Below are 18,670 nucleotides of genomic sequence, written 5' to 3' on the forward strand. Positions count from 1 at the left end.
AGATTTATGACTTCAGCACCACACTCTCTTCTCAGTGGCATTTTGATCACTCATGAGTGACTTTGGAATTACAGCTCGTCCAGAAATACCCTGCTTGTGGAGTTCCCTTTGTACTGTTTTGGTGCTGACTGTGTTTGTGTCACATTCAGTTCAGCAGTCACTTTTGCAGCTGTAGTCTTCTTATTTTTCATCACAATCCTACGCAATGTTCGTCTGTCTCAATCACACAACACACATTTCCGTCCACACTGGTGTTTATCAGATGTGGTTTTTCCAGTGCTCCTGCATGCGGTCATAATCTTGGGTACTGTGCCTTGTGAAACGCCAAAAACCTCGGCTACCTTGGTTAAGGAAGCACCCACCATACGGGCCCAAACAATTTGCCTGCGTTCGAATTCTGTTAGCTCTGACATGATGCACTAAAAACAGCACAGAACACTCTCAACAACAAATGAAGCTTGCAACGTATTGCTGAGGTTGTACAGGTAGTGGTATTGGGCAGATGTGACAGCGTCACCTACAAACGTCACTAAAATAAACACTTCAATTCAATCATGCTTTTCACGAGCTGTTTCCATATTGTTGCCCACCCCCTGTAGTACTCCCTGAGAATCCCAAAATATGGTAAGCATAATCATCGCAGCTGAGCTGGTGTAAACTTAAAATATTTGGCTGAAGGTGAACTGGGATGTTTCCACTGCACTTAAGCACACTTTGATTCGAGTTGGTGGTGATGCACCCAAGATTCGTCCCCAGTAACAATCCTGTTCACCATACCTTCTCCTTCATCTGCATTCTTTAAGAGATGTTGCAAGGAGCGGCACATTCAGTTCATTTATTCTAGATCCTTCAGTTCTCTGGGCACACTTACCAAAACTCCAAATGATGAAGAATTATGCTGTTATGCTAAATTCATGGAACACCACAGTGCAGTTGTTACACTGTCCATCGTTATCCTCCGGTCAGCTTGAATCAACTCTTCCACCCATTGCACAGTTGCACCTGTCGCAATCTCAACAGGGCAACATGGTCAAGCATCATCCATGACTTTCAAACGTCCTTGAGAGAATTTCTTGATCAAGCTGTGAACTGGTTTATAGGACAAGCACTTTCCACCATATACAGGAAACATTTCTTTATGAATATCCTTTGCACTGAGTTCTTTTGCCCACAGAAAACAAGCAACAGAATGCTGCTCTTTGGTAGGACACCCCTCAAGCATGGTTGCCATTTTGCTTACCCGAACATTTGCATGGGCGTCTGCTACTTAGGATGTGACGAAGCTGGACAGTGCTGCTACCTACTGAATTCAGTCCACAGTTCTACATTGTACAGTCTTCCTTGAATGGCAAAACCAAATTTTTCCTACTGTGATGAGAAAGGCCTGTGAGCGGTAGTTGAACGGGCTTTACATGAGAAATGGAAGGAGAGACCATCGTCTGCATTACTGTGCAGTGTCTGTTACTGTTCACTTTGCATGGCTATTAATGCACATACAAATGACTTACTAACATGTATCAATTCTCTTCATGAAGAAGTGTTAATTAGAGTCAGTGAGCAGAGGAATATCCTACATGAAATAAGAAAATGGAAGGCTAATTGGATTGGTCATGATTTACGCAGAAACTGCCTTCTAAAAGAAGTTATTGAAGGAAAGATAGAGAGGCGGATAGAAGTGACAAGAAGACGAGGAAGAAGACGTAAGAAGATGCTGGATGACCTTGGAGACAGAAGAGGATACTGTCATTTGAAGGAGAAAGCTCTAGATCGCATTAAGTGGAGGAATTGCTTTGGAAGAGACTGTGGACCTGTCATCTGACAGATTACTGATGATGATGATGATGATGATATCATTCAGAAGTTTGTTTCTTTACAGTACTGAATTGAGAGAGAGAAATACAAAACTAAACAGTGAATGTTTCTGTGCAATACTTATGTGAGAAATAAACTGGATAAATTGTGTAAAAGATGGTTGTGCCATAAGTACGATGTGTGGTGGTGTTCAGATTTCAAATTCATCAAATATTTTGAAAAGGTGAACGAAGCTTGTTCCGCTGGATCTTCCTTGGACAAAATACACAACAGACACAAAGCTGTATTAACTGAAGAAAAACATGATAAAGCTGGGACCAGATTAGAACATTCACCTCACAAATCTCTAACACGACTAAAACGTCATGTCTACCACCATATAAAATTGGACAGGTCACAACAGTTGAAGAGCATAATTACAGGAGAAGAACACACTTTTGTGACCGGTTTCTATGAGCAGTACATGGCAGTTTTCAGACCAGAAACTTACATTCTTTACCAACGAGTGGGTACATCCAAGGTCAGAACAATAGGAATGGCAGCAACACTAATCTGCAGTACCCCTTCATGCTCATGATCAGTGTGTGGTGTGCTGTTACTGCTACACAAATGGTATAACCCTTTCATTTCTTTATGAATGGCCCACTGATCCAGTGCAGATTGTCAGCAACATTGTTTGGCCCTCTCTTGACAGCATTATGAAGGTACAAAGAACATACTATTTATGCAGGATTGTGCTATAGCACACACTGCTAATTATTCCATTAATGTTTTAAATGACATGTTTGAAAAGAGATGACTGGCAATTCTGAGAGTTTGGCATGTTACTTAGACAAAGTGTATTCAAATAACCCTCGTACAATGGACATTTACCGTTTCTCACGGTCTCTTCGCTTGCAGATTTCTTAATTTTTTCTTCTATCCTGAAGATGGAGGCAATACGTTCCTCCGAAACGTCGGTTAACACCACATATACATGGTGCCAAATCCCAAAAGACTGCTTTCTTCATGTTTTTTATTTTCGATTTGGTTACACGCACAAACTACCCCTGTCTTCGTCAAACTGCTGAACAAAACTCCTTACCAATATGCGTCGACATATTTCTTTTTTCCGTGCAGCCCTGCCCTGCCCGTCCTGCCCCTAGTACGCCACGCAGCTCGATGTGTGCGTTAGCTTAGCGTTGGTTGAATGAGGCGGAGGATGAAGTAATTTGAAAGAAAGAAATTTTATTTGAGTGAAAGAAAGATGTCGAGGAATGAGGTATGTATTTGCTTATAATTATATTCCCTCATAGTATTAAGACCTGTTTCTCTAACGTAGTATTTTCAAAATTAGTTACCAGTTTTTCATTTCTGAAATAACTGAAATACTTGAAATAGTCATGATTGTAGGTATCCAATTACGTGACGGTAAATGCAAATGATTTCAGATGGTTTAAATAATATGTCAGCCTATATTAATTAAAAGTGAGTACTTGACCTGGTATATAGCAGACCACCTATATATACGAGTATATAGTCGACAACTGTTGCCTGTAAATATTATTTTATAACCGACCCAGCAACAAGGCCTTGGCCAAAGAGAAGTATTTATGCTACTGAAATATTTCTAATGGCAGTGGATGTATAAACAAAAATTTTTAGATTCCCTTCAGAACAGATTAATTCAAAATGATCCCTACAGCTTATGATTGTCATTCACAGTGTCATATTGCACATTTAGAAATCTAAAACCTTGATGTTTAAACATATCTAAAAGTTAGAAGAAAAATTTCTTTGTTATGTAACCAGCAGTGATGCAGATTCCTCTCACATGATTCTAGCAGCTGTCTTGTGCCCCATCAGCGTTTTCCTCATAACCGCATGTGGACAATGCAAACATTTATCTTGTGTGTGGGGAATCTTGCCCAGAAGAAGTTTATGGAATTCAGGCAGTAATTTTTCTCAGGCCTTGCCACTGTTATGTTGATATTAGGCAGGGAAAGTTAAGTTTTGCTGGAAACCAGGATGGCTGAGTTACGGTTCCTAACTAGGCGTCTGGCACAGTAGTCAGGAAGTTAGTTTTTTTTTCTCTCTATAGCATTCAGACTGAATCTAGGGCCCACACAACACACCATTCAGTACATACCAGGCTAGGTTTCATCAGAGGGTGAAGTGTCTGGGGCATAGAACTAATAGCTCCCATCCATTTAGTGTCAAGATTAAGAGTGGTTGGAGCTATACCTCCACTATCCATACATCTTCATGATGTGATGTCTAACTAAGAATGTGCTCCAAAGTACGGGATTGACATTGACTAGGCTTTTTTGTATTTACAGTTATTTTCCACAATAAAGAATGGAGGTCGATGATCCTGAGAGAATAAAATGAATATTTATTTATTTATTTCGTCTCTATAGATCATTGTTACATGATATAGGACAAGTCAGTTACTGTACATTGGCTGATTACAATAAGAGAGTAAAGTTACAATACTTAAAATTGTTTACAATAGATTACAGTAGATTACAATAATTAGAGTTCGTATAGTGTGAGGTGGAATCCATATTAAGTCACCTCGGCATGTCGGCTTCCATATGTCCAATTGTACCTGTACCGGTGATAATGCTTATGGAGAATTTGATGGAATGAGGATAGGCAGGGGAAACCCAAGTACTTGGAAAACCTGCCTCAGCGCCACTTTGTCCGTCACAAATCCCACTTGACTAGACCGCAACAGTGGGAACCCAGTGACTACCTGCTTAAGATATGGGGCGGCCTTTGAGATAATGTTCGTGAATTTGGTGATAGCACCGGTATAACGTTTCAATGTAGACTCTACACTGCAACATCTCATTACATCTGTTTTCCCTTCCTGGTGTAGCTTTTTAGCATCTGCAATCTCTCCAGAGCAGCTCATTCAGGTGATATCCGACTGTGATATCTTGGTTGCTGGAAAAAGATAGGAAAACTGCGCAGTAGGGATTCCCAAAACTGATTATTCATGAATTATGTGATTATAATTGCTTAGTGATTGTCTCACATGAGAGAAACTCATCCACTTTATAAAAACAATAATCGAGTAGGTAAGTTTTCAAAGCGTTTTTGAACTTATATAGTACTGGTATATCGTGGCAGATGATTTAGCAGTTGAAGTCCTAACCAGTGGTCAGTGAATATTACATAAAGGCGTTTCCTTTGCCAATCTGTCATCCGTGTCACTTGGAGCACATTCAAAATGATACAATATCGATCTTGTGGTCATTTACGTTCCCTATTTCATGTAGTTCACAATTTTATATAATAAGAGAATGCGCACAATGTGCATAGTTCACAATTTTGTATTGTAGAATGTACTCTGCAGCCGACCAAGAGTGAAGAGCGTGAAGAGAGATACGTTGAAACAATGGCTGTACGTTACATTTCCTGTAGAGAAATTTTATTGCGTTTGTCAGTGTTGTGAAACAGAATTAAAACGATTATTTTTTGTTTTGTAGGTAGAAAGCTGGTCATCAGTACCCAAGGATGTGATTTAGTGTTTAAAAAACTTGGAAGACATATTGGATGGTGTTGGTCTTCTTTCTGCTGCAAGTGCAGGGGAAGCAGAAGAAGTACCAGCATCACAGCATCCAAGACTTCATTAATACGTAAGAATGTTCAACAGAAGTGTTATGTTTTAAGAGGTATTGAATAAGTTGAGGATGATTCATAGTAAAGTAAAGTAAATGACGTTTGGTCTTACAAAGGAAGCATGCATTTTTGCAGATTTTAAAACAATCTCCTATGATGTATGTGTTGCACCTGTCATAGCAAATCTTTCAATGAGTAGTTTTTGACTTGAAAGTTCATATGAATCACTCTTGAATTTGTGATTGCAAGCGACTTAAAAGAGCGTTTATTGCTTTCATGATATAAATTCCATTATGTAAATCTGCATATTTAATTCATCAGTTGGTAGTGAACCTTTAGTGTTAATGTCACTGAGCTCTTTTATTATGAACATACTGGAAACTTTCAAACTTCTGTATTATTAAATAATATTTGTCTTAGAATGTGAAGTATGTAGCAGTTTGTTTCAAGTAACTTTCTTGAAGAGTAATCGTTATCCCAGTGTGAACTTCGTAAGTTTAAAGTGCATATGCAGTTCCAGAAAAGCATTGGGCACTAAGAAGTATATTTTACTTAACAAAATTAAATAATTTTTGTGTCTCATGTACTGTAACTGATGCTTAAAGTATTNACGACTTCTTGAAAAAGAAGGCATCAGACTGTCTTCTCATTATCCTCTCACAAAAGATGAAGAGCGTGAACTTAAAAAGATTAGAAAAAAAATCCGTAATAAGATATCAGCACAGGATTCGCGCAAGAGAAAGAAGGAATACATAGATGGCTTGGAAGAGAGGTAAGAATCTCATATTATATTACCATGGTTTCAAAAATGTATGTATGTATGTATGTATGTATTTCTTACCTGTGTTATGTGATGCGCGAAGAATCCTATCAGAACTGTACCTCTAATAGTAATAACACCGGGCAGGCTTCGCGAAAATGGTGAAAAATGCCACGAAATCTACTGGGCATAAATTCCAACACCTGTTCCGAAAAATTATAAACTTAAACACCAACCCAAACAACTTAGTCTATTACAATTCTCTATCAACAGAGCGCTCTACAGACGCTACAGACCGCTACAGACGATGGTCGTCACGGTCGTCACCGTCATCACAGCCACAACTGTGAGCAATGTGAGAGAGTGATGCAAACATTCTTCAGTACATATTTTATCAGCGTCTTTTTTTTTTAGAATTTCCCTTGGGCAGAGAGAATTAGTTGTGATTATATACATGAAATAAAAAATATAAAATGTTATTACTGTGCTGAAATTAGTACACATATTATGGTAGACTACAACTGAAACATTTATATATCTTGTAACCCCAGGTTTAATGTGGGTAATATATTGTGACATGTTGTGCAATGGAGAACCCCTCCCTACCCAGCAGCAACGTGGCAACTCAGACCACAGTGACGTGGCAGATGAGTCAGCGCTCCCCTCCCCCCTCCACACGGTAACGTAATGCGCAGCGCGCGGTGACGTAAGACGGCGTGAGGTAACAGCGTTGCTGCGTAACAGGCACATACAGCCACTATATAAGAGAGCTGCGCTGCCTGCGAGAGTTGTTGAAATGTGGCCATCGCCGAGTTCAGTAGTAGTCGAGCCAGTGTGTTATCAAGAGTTCTCAAGTCAGCAGACTACAGTTGGAGTATAGCAGCTGTCGCGGGAAGAAGAACCGGACGTGTGTGTAATTGTGTAATTGGGAGTGTGCAATAGAGTGATACATAGCTCCCCTACTGTAAACGTGTAGACTACTGAAGACAGAGTGAAGTGATATTGCGAATAGGGTTATAAATCGTGAAACCCCGCAACAGTGTAAACAGATTAATGCAATTAGGGTTATAAAGTGTGAAACCCCGCAGCTGTGTGATAATTAATTTTAGCTGTTACTTGTAGGTTGTTGAATAAACCAGTTAACAATCCGAACGGCGTCTTCAGTGACAAGACGCATTACAATATTACTGCTCTGTCCATGAGCTTGTTGTGGCGATGTCTGTTTTGATGGGTTCCCTGATTATCTAAAAGTAAGTAAAGCAAAGCTATCCCTGTAACAGGCCGTGAAGGCCCATAAGGTTGTGAAACATTGAGGGTCCCACTTTTATCAAGACAGTCGGCTCAAAGATGGGGGTAAGGTTCTCAACCCTAAGTGCTGGTCATGCTTTACTCCCCAGGAAAATTATTTAAGTAATTTCTGGTACTCATTTCTGTTAGAGGCTGAATTGACCCCAGGACCATAGTCTGGCTGGAAGGATTAGGTGAAATGAAAAAAAATTCTAATAACCTCATCGGGACTTTAACCTGCAACCTTCTGGCTTGTAGCATAGTGCCTCAACCAACTACTCTACCGCGTGCCCCTCCATAATTATGTAGGGATGGTAAATGTGAGTGCAGAAGTGTGGCTTCTGTACTGTGCATTCCTTAGCTTCAGTGGGTTGCAGTTTCTGCAGTATAAATGCATGCTGCTGACAGCCTGTCTTACTGTGTCTTATCTGGCAAAAGGGGAGGAAGTTTATGTTTGTATTGCATATTCTCCAGTCACGTCAGAACCTTTCTGTATGCACGAGTGTGGGCGAAGTCTTATCGTACTTTGTCCTTCAGAAACTCTGAATGTGTATATCTCGGACTAGCCACACAGAGGTACTGTCCTTGGAATAGCCCCCTTTCTTCCTCGCCACTTTCAGAGTCGTCTGTACCGCATTCTGAATCAATGTCATTTATCAGCAGCCTCTCAATTTCGGCTTCTTCCATGTGAAATGAGGCCATGGTGGATAGTTGAAATTGCGATGTTTTATAAGCATTACGATTATAGGAGGCCACTCGACATCACTGGCCGACTTCCTCTAATACGAGACTGAGGTGTTGTGTGTGCTCTTCGCGTGGGAAATGGAGTTACATCCTGACAAAATACATGAATTGCGACATCAGACTCTTCATTCAGTTAGATGACACAGGAGGGAAGACTGTCTGTTATAAAGCGGGTGCCCAAAAATAATGTAAGTAGAACAAGAATTTCTATCTTAAAATTAGATTTTAAAACACTGTGCGCAGGCGTGGACTGAGCGTACCCATACGGTGTCGCACGGCCACTCGGCTACACTTTAAAGGTCTCCGTATGGTGTCACTAGGCTCTTAAAGGTTAACAGTTCGGTTGCACCTGTTCTGCTCCAGCCCTCCTTCATAACCACATATCCCCTTCTCATTGGATAACACCATGCCCAAGCACTACCTCCACTGACAGACCTAGATATCGGTCCACTTTGTCGTCCTGTCCTATTTACCCTGAAGATGCTGACTGCAGTATACATTGGGACATGTTCAACAAACATGGCTAAACTCTGAAACCAGCAGCTTACATAATAGATACAAGCTACAAAAACAGAAGAACAGGGACCTGTTGAATAAGCAGTTAAGTAGTAATAAAAGTGACACAGACAATATGAAGTTGCATTCCAGTTGCTGCTATAACAGTGATGCACGACAGATGAATGATGCAACATGGCTAAATATTTACGTCTTTTAAGGCATGACTGTACATCACATAGGTTGCTGGTAGACTTTGTATAGGTAAACATTTAACCATTTCTTCTCCATTGTGCCGAAACAAGCAGATTATATAGCCCATTTGCTTTTTAGTGCAGAAAACTCCCATGAAAGGTTTCTTTTTTAGGTGCTACTCAGTGAATTTGAACTTGAAACTGAGGAGTATCTTATGTGAAATGATTCACACTGAGATTAGTGACTTTGGATCATCAAAAATAATTGGTACTCATACATGAGAAAATTTTAAATCATTGAATATTAAATGAAGGTTCCACAGTATGCCATAATGGAGGGTCATGAGAATAAGGAAGGTCTGTTTGCATTATGGTTATGACATGTTTTCTAATAATGGACTTTTAATTGCTGCATTGAAACTGACTAGAGTTATGCAGTTATTTCAGAAGTTTTACACATTTGTTAGTAGGTAAAGCAGTTGTACACTTCATGGCATCATAAGGGTTTTAGAAATGTGCTTACCCTCCTTCCACAGGCAAGTTAATTTTAAGTAGCTGATGGCTCTCAGGTTTATTTCTGGACATATATACTGTGTATTTATTTCTTTCAAACCATTTCTCTTTTGCAGAATATTTTATATTTGATATGTCAGTGAAAATAAAAGAAGTTATATACTCACATTACTTACTATCTTATGGGATATGACGCTATGTAGACCCATAGACAGTTACCACTTTGGAGGAATCTGCTGCCTCATATTCAGGGTAATTATCTGTGAGGCTGTATGGCATTACGTCCTAGAAGACTAGTTTTGTGCTCATTGCTGTGAAAAATGTCACATATTTGTAATGTCCTTCATGTATAGCAAGACAGGTGGAAACTTTTGTATGGAAATTGTGTTGAATGTCAGTGGCATAAACTTTTTCTTTTTACCTAGTTTACTTTCCTGGCTTTGTAACTTGTACTCTTCTCCCAGGTGTAATTGGAATGATCAAGTCAAGGAGGATGAGATGGGCAGGGGATGTTGCATGAATGGGGGTGAGGAGGGATCCATATACGATATTTGTGGGAAAGCCAGAAGGAAGGAGACTACTGGGAAGACCAAGACATAGGTGGGTGGAAGTATTAAAATGGACGAAAATTGTGCCGAAACGTGTAGTGCGAGAGAGAGGAGTGAGATAGATGAGTGTATGCACTGGAAGACGGTTGAAATAAATCATGGAATTAAAATGGACCTTAGAGATATATGGTGGGATGGTATGGATTGGATTGATCTGGCTCAGGATAGGGACCGGTGGAGGGCTCTTGTGAACATGGTAATGAACTTTGGGTTCCATAAAATGCTGGGAAGTTCTTGCGTGGCTGCAGAATTGGCCGCTTCTCAAGAAGGGCGCACTGAGTGAGTGAGTTGGTATTTAATATTGTTCATCAGGGTGACTTTAAAACATGTCATTTTTTTGTTCATATGTCATTCAAGAAACTTGCTAGAATTCCCTGACTCTAGGGTCTCAGAAGATGGGACTTTCAGCAGTTCTGATCAAGATGATGCATCCAAGTTCATATCTGATATCGCTCAACTTGTGCAGTTCAACAGTCCGCTGGTGGGTGACCATGATTATGAGCCACCAGTGGACTGTTGAACTGCAGAAGTTGAACAGTCCACAATTGGGTGACCATGATTATGAGCCACCAAGCAAGCTTCTGATATAGAAGGAACACCAGAGTATATCACATCATCACTGCTGTATGCTGGTAAAAACTACATTGTACCACCACCAGACGAAATCTGGCCACCTCCAGCACCTGAAGATGGTCATATTAGCAACATGCTTGAGGAGCTACTGGGAGAGTTGATGAAGGTTAATATTTCAGATGCAGGTCTATGAAAATCTACGACTTACTTTCTTTCATCTACTATTTCGACCTCTGCTTGGGCTGTGATGGGAGTGTTGGAATGCCCTGCTGTTGGATCATCATTTCCTAATTCAGCATTAGTTGAGCTCACAACCTAATAACCAAAGAAACTTCACAGAATAAAAATGATCCATACAGCAACCCTGTTATCACTAATTCAAGAGCATGGACACTAAACTACACAGAAATTGAGTGAAATATTCATTTCATTTCATTTTTATTATCATTCAACAGTCCATACATACAGGTATTACAACCATTTGGATAGGGAAATTGTCAGTTTTACATCTAATTCTCGTGCATATCTTTACAGTATATACGGTACCACCCTAATATAGGGGGTTTGTCATCTGAATAATATTATCTAGATCTAGTTACCATTAATTTCATTGTCTTTACACAAATAAACAAATTAATCAGCTACATATTACATTTACACACTTGATGAATCAAAAGACATAAATTCATCTACAGAATAAAAGGAATGTTTCAGCAAAAAAAGATTTTAATTCTTTTTTAAATGAGTTAAAATTTTCCCTTTGTTTTATTTGATTGAGGACCTTGTTATACAAACTAATTCCCATATTTATCACACTCCTTATATTTATATACTATTTCTGTATTATTAAAAAATATTTGTGGTCTTAACGGATCTCTCTGCTGTTTTGAATGAAATGACATGGCAGATGTCTTTTTAGTATTTATTACAAGGTTATTTTTTTGAAACCATATTTCTAATTCTTTCATAATGTTCATTATTTTATATTGAAGGTCAAGTTCATCTTTTCCAGTAATTAACAAATTGGTATCGTCTGCATATAAAACCAGCTTTGCTCCTTGAAAATTTTCTGTAAGATCATTAATGTATAGTAAAAATAAAAGCGGCCCCAACACTGATCCCTGTGGTACACCATACTTCACTTTCCCACATGATGAATTATAACTGGTTTTGACACTGCCGTCAGTGTTTTTTTATTACTGCATATTGGATTCTGTTTGACAGGTAAGACCTGAACCACATATTTGGCAAATATGTGCAAATAGGCGAGATTTTGATTTATGTATCATATTCTGCAGTCTTACTCAGAAACACAAAGAACACAATCACATATAAATATATAATTGTTTGCCTTGTTTTTTTTGATTGGTACATGTTTTAAAATAAGCATTTAAAATAAGGTTGAACTATTTTAACATTAAACAACAGTTTCCAGAATGCAATGTTGATAATATAAGTACTATTAAATGTTTTAATTATTTTGTACAAAAAAAAATAATTTAATCTTTAACACTACACTACATTTATCATTCTGAAATGCTACTCCAAAACTACTACCTCAAGTGAATAAATTACGAGTATAAAACACAACAAAGCCTTCAGGACACAAGTTAACAATTTGAAACTGACAACCAATCAGGTTTTGTGAACAAGTAATAGAAATCCAATTTTTTTTTTCATTCTTTTATTTACAATTCTACAAAATACATGGAGGCATCTGCCTCATATAGAACAAGTCAGCAATACAATATAACATATGAATATACATACATAATCAGATAGTCATCATCTTCAAAATTGTAAATATTCAGTACAACAAGACTATACAACAATACATTCCATATATCAAAATAACATATAAAATTACATACATGATCAAGAGACCGCCAAGACTCTTAATATGGTCATATAAAATCTAATTTCTTAATATATAATACACCTATATCACAACAGTAATAGTACCTTTTTCCTGTGTATTTCATTCCGTAGTCCGTTGCATCGTAGCAATAGTCAATGGCGTTTATTTAAATATACATAAGGGATCAATGTTTATTCCAGCAGTAGTACTCTTCAGCAGTGTAAAAGGAATGGGTGATAAGAAACTTCTTTAACGCCACTTTAAATCCAGGAATGTCATAAGATAATTGTTTAAGCTCTGGAGGGAGGTGGTTATAAAGTTTGATACCAGAATACCATCCACCTTTCTGAAATATCGTTAAGNTGCTTACCATCAGTCCCGCCCAGCCAGCGAGACTGGCTCTAGTAGCTGAGAGGTATCTATAATGCTTCCCCCATCTACCAGTGGTATTAGAGACTGCTGTTGGGCGGGAAACGTCCGTTAATTTGGCTCAGTGACCTCCTTTGGAGATATGAGGTTGTTTTACGTGCCGTAAAGCTACAACACGGGACCCACAGCTTAAAAGTCCCTCCCGGAGGACTTGTTGCCTGAATTTTTTCGCCCTTAAAAATTCGATGACCTCCGTCGGGTATTTGAACCCGCGTACTACGAGTCATGAGGTGGCAACGTTACCTCTAGACTACGGAGGCCGCTGGCAGTATATGTAACTCCTTAAATAAATTACGGCACGAGTCCACATTATGAGAATTGGTAATAATTCTTATTATTCTTTTCTGTATTTGAAATATGATTTTTGCATGGGCCGAACTCCCCCAGAATATTATGCTGTAAGATATTATTGAATGAACTAGGGAGAAATAAACAGTTTTTAGGCACTCCAAGGATAAAAGAGGTTTCAATACTCCAGTTACATAGGATGCCTTATTTAGTTTGGGTATCATTTGGTCAATGTGGGTTTGCCATTACAATTTATGATCAATAACCAAACCTAAATATTTTGTAACATTCACATTGGTTATTTGTTTTTTCCCACATAGTATATGTAAATCAAGAGCTCTTGTGTTTTTAGTTACAAATTGTAGAAAATAAGTTTTTGTAAGATTTAGTAGTAATAAATTACTACTAATGATTTATTTAATTTTTCTAAAACTATATTTATATCTTTTTTAAATCTTGGGGTATTAGGATTATTAATTATTAGACTTGTATCATCCACAACCAAGAGTGGATTGGATACATCGGATATGGCATTAGGCAAATCATTGACATATAGAAGGAAAAGCAGGGGACCAATTATGGATCCTTGAGGGACTCCAACAGTAACAGGCTCCCATTTAGAGTAGAATTTAATTGAGTCAGGAACAACTATTACTCTCTGGTATCTATCTAATGAATAGGATTTAATTACATCGTTAGCACTTCCCTTAATCTCGTAATGTTCCAACTTTGAAAGCAGAATACTATAGTTGACACAATCAAAGGCCTTGTGAAGATCACAAAAAACACCGCCCACAAATTCTTTTTTATTGAAAGCAGTCAGGATATTATTAATAAGATAGTAAGCAGCATCATCTGTCGATTGTGCATGTCTAAATCGAAACTGTTCATTAGCAAGAATATTATTATTCTTGATGTGTCGTTGCATCCTATTATAGATTACTTTTTCAAAGATCTTAGAAATTGATGTGAGCAGTGAAATAGGTCTGTAGTTAGATGTGTCACTTTTATCACCTTTTTTATATATGGGCTCTATTTCAGAAAACTTTAATCTTAGTGGAAAATTGCCAGTTGTTAGCATTCTACTACACAAACAAGTTAGAGGAGAAGAAATATAGGGACTGCTAACTGTTAAAATTCTAGTGGATATCTATATGAGTTTCTTGTTTTCAAGGATTTTATAATATCTTCTCTTTCCTTCAACGATATGCATTTTAATGCAATAAGGGGAAAATGTTGATTATGTGCTGTACATTGATACGATATAGGATTTTCGTGGTTGGAAGTGACATTAGCTGAGAAATTATTTAGAACAGCTGATACAAAATATTTATTAAATTCCTCAGCAATAATCTGAGAATCTGAGGATGAAGTACTGTTTACCCTTATAGTACTTATGTTGGGTACATTAGGTTTTATGTTTGAAATACTCTTTACAATATTCCACATGGTTGCAATTTTATTATTTGAACGATTTATGATATTGTTGTTTTTTTACAAGTTTGATAATAGAAATTAAAAATTTTACAGTATTTCTTATAAAACTTAATTGAATTTATATCATCAATATTTCTTTGAGCTAAATAGAGCTTTTTTTTTTAATATATATATATACATGAAATCCTGATTCCAGGCGTTAGCCAGGATTTAGTGGCAGAGTGGTTATGAACTTTTTTTAGGGGGAAACTAGAGTGAAATAATGTTAAGTAAGGAAAATATTAAAGGTGGTATTTATATCTTTTTCGTTAATTACATCTTCCCATGACTCATAACTTAATTTGTTATTAAAATTAGCAATTGAAACCTCATTTATTTCCCATATATAGCAGTAACTTTTTTATGTTTTTGTTTAAATATATCATGTATTATTAGGTTCTGGGCATCATGATGAGAAAGAACATTTATGATGGGATATACAGTAAAATTTGTAAACTTGTATGTATTAATAAAAATATTATCAATTGTAGAATAAGAATTTTTTTGGAATCTAGTAGGGAATTGGATTATACTATACAGTCCATGAGAGGCTAGTAATGAGTCTAGTTGCTGTTTGTGGGGAGAATTATTAAGATAGTTGTTGTTTATATCACCACATATTATTATTATCATCTTCAGTGTGGGAAAAAATCATATGCAGTCAAGGTTTTGAAGAAAATGCTGAAAGTTAACCAGAAGGAGCTCTGTAGATGGCAGTAACACACATTTCATGAGAAGGGAGGTGCAACCTAACTTTTCTTTACAGTATATTTCCATATTTATATTAGTAGAATAGATAGTTTCACGTACAAAAATACATGCAGCCCCATTCTTAAAGGTGCTCCTACAAAAACTAGCCCCAAGTTTGAAACCCGTCATCAAAGTAGTGTCAATAGCAGTATCACGAAGATGGTGCTCGGTTAAACAAACAATATGAGAGGAATCCAGAAAAGTAGAGATGGGTAATTCATCAAGCGTACTGATATTAAGTCCTCTAATATTTTGATGGTAGATAACTAGATCTTCATTACCTGTTTTTAGGGGCAGTGGTTTCTTTATATGTTTCCTAGTCTTAAAACTAGGTTCACTATGATTTAATGTGTACACATTTAAGTGTTCCATAAAAAATCATCATTTGTAGATGTTGGTATTTTTCAATAGCGTTTAGAAATTTGTCGAGTTGGCAGTTGGGCCGCTAAAGGTTTGGTTTTTAGGAGAACTTCCATTTGTATTTCCTTGTCATGCCATTCAAGAATTATAGGTTTTGCATTGACTCTTTCCAACCGTGAAAGTATATGAGAAACTAATTGGTTTGATAATATTTCCTTGCCTAGCCCATTTAAGTGAGAGCCCTGCCTTGTATATAATAGTCTATTATTTATCAATTCTTTTGTAATTACATGACAATGTTTTGCAAGTTTACTCAGTTTGCGGTTAAAAAATTGCATTGAATTGTTTAAGTGAGAAAGATCTGTAGTATCATATTGTGACATGTTGCACAACGAAGGGCCCCTACCTCCCCAGCGGCACGTGGCGGTAACGTAGCGCTCGCGTAATAGGCGAGTCATCACCCCGCCACTCTCCCCACGGTGACGTCATGAGAGAAGCCGAAGTGAGCTGAGCCCCCGCAACCTGGTAGCTATGCAACGTGAGTTAACAGCGGTGACGTAACAGGATGACGTGGCACTCATTATGCAACAGGCAAGCACTGCGGCTATATAAGTGAGCTGCACAGCGGCTGTGAGTCAGTTGTAATGTGGCCATCGCCGAAGACAGTTCCGAGTTAGTCCTCGAGCTACCTCCGAGAGTTCCGAGCAAGCCTACGAGTCAGAGTGTGTTATCAACAGTTCTCAAGTTAGCAGCCTGCGAGTGTGCGATAACTAAGAAGTCAGTGAGCGGAAGACTTATTGTGTGCTTTCGAGACTTAGTGAGTGTTGTAGTACAGTTATATTTGGAGTGTGTAATTCAGGGAGATTTGTATAGCTCCCGCGTTATTAGTATGCGAAGACTTTGGTTGTAGGGTTTGTAAAGTGTGGAAACCCGCAACTGTGTTATAATTAATTGTAGCCGTTTCTTGTAGATTGTTGAANGTGCTTATTACCTGTAAGATATTTTATGTGTATGGTAAGAAGATAGGCAATAAATTCTGTCATGTTACTGTACATTTTACACAGACTGGTTGTTGCAAAGAAAAAAGACACTAAAAAATGTAGAAAAGAGCACCACTTATACAACTTGCGCAATACTGTATCTTGACGAACTCCAGACTCAAAATACTTGGAACACATGCATTACTCAGAAGCTGAGTTGGACTGTAAAGGTATACATGTTTATATTTTTCAGCATTCCTTCTTAATCTGCTGATCCACCGAGAGAGTGATTACAACAGCAGAAATACTTTAAATGAAATCTATTGCAACTGCAAGAGTATGTTATTTTCCACAAGTTGATTAAGTCTTCAAAATAACAATGCATCTTTAATGCTAGATTGAAGCATTTCGATATGTTATTCTTGAGCTTTAAATCTCCATGTTATACAAACCAATATCCTGATCATGTGACAGGAGTACACTGCACACCTTTCCCATGAAATTTGAAATGGTATAAAAAATTATGAGCTCCTGTTTGAATTTCTTAAGGAAATCCAAGCAGTTTTTGATTTCCTAGTATCTCATTTTTACAGAACATTATGTTGGCTGACTGCAGTAACAAGTCTCTTCTCTTAAAAACCTTGTTACCAATACTTGTCCCTTTGAAATTAGTGCCATAAAGTTCATACATAATTCACAGATTTCAAATTCCAGTGCAAACATCTGAAGTTGTATCAGCTTATCACTAGTTTCATAAACATTTCACATTACCTTCCTCTGCCTGATGGTGGTGCAACATGCTAAAAATGGAACAATATCACACCTTTTGACAGCACAGTTACTGTGAACACAATGCTAACCACAAAAAGAAAGTTGTACTTTTACTTTAAAAATCTACTTTGCAGCTCAAAATTTGCAGATTATTAACAGTGTGGAGAACGCCATGGATAATACAATAATCTACATTACTGTGCCTTCACAAGACATGAAATCACAGAGTACTTACTATCTTCTGTGACATGGGGGTGTGTCTGTAGTGTAGTCTGGTAGTTTATCAACATTTCTGAGAGACATACAGTTTCCACCTTCAGAGCTGAAAAGTAATCTAAACAAGCTGCAAGGAGTGCACAACTATGCCCCTTGCTTGGCTTACTCTCTGACCCTGAAGACACAGGCAGTAAGTTCCTCCAAAATATCGGCTAACATCTGCCGGACTATGCAGCATCACAGTTGCTGTGTGAACCTTAAGTCTAACATACATGAAACCAGTTTGTAATTGGATGGTGAAACATATGCTACAAATTATGGCTCAAGTAACTGTTACAAGAAAATAACAGTACCCTTACAGTAATATGCTTAACATGACTAAAATAGGTCGCTCACAGTAACTCCACAATAATCATGTCAGGAATTGCAAAACATTTTACCATACACAACAGAAAGGAATGCTCACAAAGTCCATAAAACTTCTCCCTGGAATGTGTCAACACATGTTACTGTAACTGTATTCCTCTGAAATTAAATCTGATAACAGTTCATCAGTTGAATTGAATTGAATTTATTTACATTCTATAAATCCTAAGCAGGTTAGTACCTTTGGATACAGAACATGTCAAAAGGTTACATACATAAGTACAGGCAATTTTAGCTTAAAAATTATATGACTTAATTTTACATCATTCTCTATTTACATTGAAGTATTCATCTAAAGAGTAGAAGGAATGAGCATGTAGATAATTCTTTAACTCTGATTTAAACTTTTTAGTATCATTGCCCAAGTTTTTAATACTTTGTGGCAGATTGTTGAACACTTTTATGCCAGTAAAGTAGACTCCTTTTTGATATACTGATAAAGTTGATGAGGGTAGGTGGAAGTTATATTTTTGTCTAGTATTCATGTTATAGACATCAGAATTTAATTTGAATTTATCTTT

General features: G+C 37.5%; 1 protein-coding gene and 1 long non-coding RNA gene across 8 annotated transcripts in view; one reads left to right on the plus strand and one right to left on the minus strand.

The window, feature by feature from the left end:
- Window positions 1–5,151: 5,151 nt before the first annotated feature.
- The window catches only part of LOC111875784, a 31,167-nt gene continuing 17,648 nt past the window's right edge, over window positions 5,152–18,670 (plus strand). For 2 of the 7 annotated variants that reach the window (XR_004512645.1, XR_004512651.1), the window contains exons 1-4: window positions 6,045–6,193; window positions 7,304–7,431; window positions 8,217–8,400; window positions 9,879–10,014. The gene's annotated coding sequence lies outside the window, so the exon portion shown is untranslated. Of the gene's footprint in view, window positions 5,204–5,288; window positions 5,439–6,044; window positions 6,194–7,303; window positions 7,432–8,216; window positions 8,401–9,878; window positions 10,015–18,670 lie in introns of those variants that run through there. The other 5 variants (XR_004512649.1, XR_004512650.1, XR_004512646.1 and 2 more) reach the window with 5 other exon arrangements.
- LOC111875785 overlaps window positions 10,592–18,670 on the minus strand; it is a 12,648-nt gene continuing 4,569 nt past the window's right edge. Inside the window, exon 3 of the long non-coding RNA XR_002844800.2 lies at window positions 10,592–10,651. This is a non-coding gene — a long non-coding RNA (uncharacterized LOC111875785). The remainder of the gene's footprint in view (window positions 10,652–18,670) is intronic.

This window comes from Cryptotermes secundus, unplaced genomic scaffold, assembly GCF_002891405.2.
Source record: "Cryptotermes secundus unplaced genomic scaffold, Csec_1.0 scaffold852, whole genome shotgun sequence".
NCBI lineage: Eukaryota > Metazoa > Arthropoda > Insecta > Blattodea > Kalotermitidae > Cryptotermes > Cryptotermes secundus.